The sequence below is a fragment of the Vicia villosa genome, linkage group LG7 (genome assembly GCF_029867415.1).
Source record: "Vicia villosa cultivar HV-30 ecotype Madison, WI linkage group LG7, Vvil1.0, whole genome shotgun sequence".
NCBI lineage: Eukaryota > Viridiplantae > Streptophyta > Magnoliopsida > Fabales > Fabaceae > Vicia > Vicia villosa.
Genome location: NC_081186.1, coordinates 130035620 through 130040851, shown reverse-complemented (window position 1 = coordinate 130040851; position 5232 = coordinate 130035620).

The window sequence follows — 5232 nt, the reverse complement described above, 5'->3', positions numbered from 1 at the left end:
CTGGGAACCGGTTCCCATGTAGGGACAACCCGGTTCCCCATAGTAAAAACCAGAGACGAGACTTTGAGACTGCCAGGAACCGGTTCCCACGTAGGGACAACCCCGTTCCTGCAGCACTTTTTCTAAAAATGTTTTATCTTTGAAAACTCATAACTTTTGATCCGGGTATCCGATTTATGTGCCGTTTTGGGCGTTGCGAAGCTAATGAGATGCTTTATCTGGTGAATTGATAAAATGGGCAATAGCCAACTTTACTTTTTAAACTCGATTTAATTATTAATGAATTGAAAGATAGTATATGTATATGTGCTTATATATATGACTATTGATGCATGTTCTGTATTGGTGATGAGATTGTGATATTTATTGGGTGATGTTGGTTTATAACATGTCGTAAATGAATACATATTTTGTGATTATGTTGTTGGGTTGTTTTGATAATTGGTTACATTGTGTGCAATGATGTTAGATGTAACGATGTATGAACGTGGTGATGATTGATGAATTATGAATGTTAATATACTGTTAATATTAACATGTGAACTGTGGTGAATGTATGTGTGATATGTTTGTATGAATGCTAAGAATATATACATGCTTATTGGTGATGATTTGGTGATGATAATGAGACGATGTGTTACATCGGATTGGTGATGTTGTAAGCATGTTATATGTTGCATTCATTGGCATACATTTTTGGTGATGGATCCCGGTGATGAAAGTGGATCAAAACGGTGGGCATGATTCCCAGTGTGGGGAATCGGTGCTGGATATTTTGGTGAGCATGATTCCCAGTGTGTGGAATCGGTGCTGGATATTTTGGTGAGCATGATTCCCAGTGTGTGGAATCGGTGCTGGATATTTTGGTGAGCATGATTCCCAGTGTGTGGAATCGGTGCTGGATATTTTGGTGAGCATGATTCCCAGTGTGTGGAATCGGTGCTGGATATTTGGTGAGCATGATTCCCTGTGTGTGGAATCGGTGCTGGTTAAACTGTATCTCAGTGATGAGGATATCAGTTGGATGGGTATATCCCATGTATGGTACCACATGCATAGTGTCAGTTTAATCATATGCATTGGTTATAACATGATTGGATGGAATTCAGTGTTATGCCTTGGTGTGTTTATATGATTGATGTATTAAGAATATGTTGTTAATATAACTTGATCATTGGTATAATTGATGAGTTGTGGGCCGATGGCCAATATTGTTGGATTGATGTTTACTTGTTGTAATAATTCTGATTATATGTATGATTGAGTGGATGATAATTACTATGAGATTTTATTGCTTATGATTGCATAATGCTTATTAATTCGAATGAAACTCACCCTTACTTTGATGATTTCAGATTAAGGATGTAGCGGCGTCTTGATTGGGTGAAGATAGCTTATAGGCTAGCCCTTAGTTCGTGTCGAGTCATGCTCTGATTGTAACACTGGGGAACGCTAGTTTAGAGACGAATTATTATGTCGGTCTTTGTTGTTTATAATTGTATTAGAGAACTTGCATGAATGATGATGATTATGCAATGTTATGAATTATAATCCGCTGTGTTGAACATGAATTGTATTTATGTTAAATGGTTCCTCGTGTGGCATGACAAATGACTATAGTATTTTATGTTAAAGAAGTTGTGACATCCTTGTATTTCATGTTTACTCTGAATTTTTATTATATTTTCCGTGGGGGTTTTAGAAGGGTGTTACAATAGTGGTATCAGAGCATTGTCGGTCCTTGCGACCAGAGTCTTGTTGTTAATTTCCTTTCGGTATGCGACATGTGTGTGAAACACTGTCGGTACTCAGTGTGTTCTAAATGTTTGCTTGCAGAAGTGGGATTGAAACTAGTGGGGGAGAAGTCATGCTTCTCGGATATGTCTCAGATGCAAGATGTTAGAGAGATGCGTGGGGCAGTAGTACAAGAGTGTGGAGTTATTGTTTTCTGAAGCGAAGGTGACATGGACTGAAGACCGTGGTTGTTGTTCAGTCGGAGTGTCTCGGAGTAGATGATGGTTATTTCTGAGAAATGGAATTTGGAAGTTGTGATGCCTCAAGTGCTACTGACGTACTGCGATGTTGTTGTATGAGTAGCCCTATGTAAAAGGTTGTTGTTGAAGCAGTGATTAAAAGAAGTATTGTCGTAGACCTTGTCGTAGGATTACTAGTAAGTAATTGAGATGATGGGAGAGGTTATCGATGTTGTTGAGAAAGTTTCGAAGTGCGAGTAATGCAAAGAGACGAATATGATCTCAAGGATAAGAAGGTTGATGATGGCGTACATGAATTTGGTTTCAGGATGTTGCAGAAATCGAACTTCAGCGATGAAATGTGTTGTTTAAGTTATAAGAAGTTTGGAAGCGAAGAGATGTGATAAGATGATGTTAATAATGAGATTAATTTGAAGAGGATGAGTTTTGGAGCAGAATTTTCGTAAGCAAATCGCAGGAAGATTGCTGAATCGTTATGAAACTTCGAAAATTCATAACTGGAGTCCTGGACATCCGATTTGAGTTCCGTTTGAAGCGTCGGAAAGCTAACGAGATGAACCTTGTTATAAAAATGGTTGCAGCAGCTGTAACATATTTAATTGTGTTAGGATGATGTTAGAAAGAGGTGAAGTTACGGTTACACTTGTCCTTAGAACTAGATTGTTCGTTGGTGCGGCATGGGATGTCAGTGTCAGAGTTAAACAGAATAAAGGAATAATGAGGAGGCTTGTTGAGAAGCAATCTTAGAGATTAAATGTGCCAATTGAGAAGTTTTGGAGATGTCGTATAGAGTTTCGTTGCATGGTATCGGTATTGTATCTTGGGTAACGGTTGGAAACATTCATATCTTGAACTTTGAGTATCGGATTAGGGTGTCGTTTGAGACTACGAAGAGGTGAGATTATGTTATAACTTGTGGAAGAGTTATAAATACAGTAGAGTGGTCCTATGAGGAGATATTATGATGTTGGATAAAGAGGCCTAGACCAGTGTTGAAATAGGAATGCTTATTACCGTGATTGTTCGGAACGAAGTCGAGTAGAATATGTCCTTAATAAATAAGCGGATAAAGATGATTTAAATATTGATGGATTTGAGTGATGAAGGAATCAGTAGAAAAAGTGAAATAGACTTTGGAACCATTTGTGGTATATTGTGATGCGTCGTTGATGGGTTTGGATGGTGTATTGGTGTAAAATCAGTAAGTAGTAACTTATGCGTCGGGACGATTGAAAGCGCAGAAAAGGAATTATCTGACTCATGATTTAGATTTGGCAGCCATGGTTTTGTTTTGATGTTGCAGTGACATTATTTGTATGGTTCAAGGTTGCCTCTAAAATTGTCGATACTGATGGTGAAAGAGTTGGATTGAATTGAACAATTCAGAGAATTAAGTTTGGTATGTGAAAGTGCTCCTAATGATGTTAGATTGGGTATACTGAAACTGACTAATGGTATTCCTGACGAGAATAGAGAAAGTCAGAAAGTTGATGTTGAGTTGATCGATAAGTCGACTTTGGATTACCAAGGTAAAGATGACGGACTCAGAATTGACGAGGATGGTATAATGAGGTTGGTGGTCGCTGTTGTGTTCCGCGTGTTACTGGGTTGAGAAAGAATATTCTAGAAGAAGGACACCATAGAGAATTATTAGACTATGACAATGTTAATGAGTTTGGGTGCAAACTCGGAAAAGACACTATTATGTAGTAACAACGGTTTATGCTTAAATATGATTGTCGGCTACCTATTGACAAATTGAGGACTTGATCACCCTTAATCTCTTGTTGATAATAGGCGGAATCATATAGATGGTATAAGGTTGCTTGTTACCTTAATGGTATAAGATGTGATGAATGCTGAGATGTGAGAATAACCACTCACCATATTGTGGGAACTTATGAGGAAGTGAATATGAAGGGGTGCAAAGCATTGGACGGTGACTTAAGACGAGTAGTCGTAGTCGTACAGTGAAAGTATGATGTAGAGTGGTGTTATGAGTGCTACTCGTGAGCAGTGAGGAATGAATATGTCGGAAATCCTACATGGAGAATATGTGTTTATTTATATGTTGGGTTTAGAATCTCGTAGACATAAGGATGTCGTGCCAAAGGATTAGGACCTTTTGAATAATTGCCGAGACGATGGATATGGGGTTATGGTTGTACGTAGTTAACGAGTAGGTATTCGGAGAAGTTAAGAAGAAGAATTGATATTACATGATGCTATAATAATTTTGTACTGTTGTAAGGTGTTATGTAAATTTATGAATATAATGTGGAATTATACTCTGCGAAGGACGAAGTTAATCTGATTCTTAGTGGAGAGTGGGACTCAATTGAGCTACCTTGTAAGCAATGGTATATTGAGGATAATGAGCTATGTAATTATAACTACTGATGTGTGCTTGTTCCGATAGTGGGAATGTTTTTAATAGATGAAGTAACTCGGGAATTTGCTTTGAGTAAGTGTAAGTATTACTTTATCGCTCAATTGCAAGAGTGTGCCTAAGGTTGGTACGTGAGTAAATGGAATCCATTACTACAGTGTTGATCAGTTGCGATCATACCATGGATTATGTAATTGTATTATTCAGTTGTTGAGTGTATTGTATGGATCGTACCTCGAAGTTTCATTATCGTTAATCGTTGGAGTATAGCGAGTGGTATACCCTGGGATGGTCAGATGCGAAGTAAGGGCGGAGATTGAATGCATGAGATATGCTGGTGTTGGTTATGTCAGATGAATTTTGAGACTCGACTAAGAAGGTGTTAACGGAGAATGGGAGAGTCAAATGAAGTACTCTTATCTGGGACTTTACTTGAAGTATGTTTTCGAGGACGAAAACTCTTTTAGTGGGGGAGAGTTGTAACACCCCATAATTTCAGTTTATTAATTTAATTTGGATTTAAATTAAATAATTGGAATTTTAGTATTTTTATTTGGAATTATTTGGAAAATGGTGAAATATTGACATTTGGGCCTAGAGTGGTGATTAGCAGAAGAGGGGGTGTTGACTAAGCAAGCCCATTATAATATTTATTTTATTTTTCATAAAATAAGGAATTTGGGGAAAAGAGGAAGCAGAAGCAGAAACTGAGTCTGAAGAAAGGAGAACACGTGAAAGTGAGAAGAGCCAAAGGGGAAGAGAACCTTCGAAGTTCGACTCTGAGGTAAGGGGGGATTCTTCGGGTTAGTATTCCTTATGTGATTGTAGGTAGTATGATTGATTAGGATT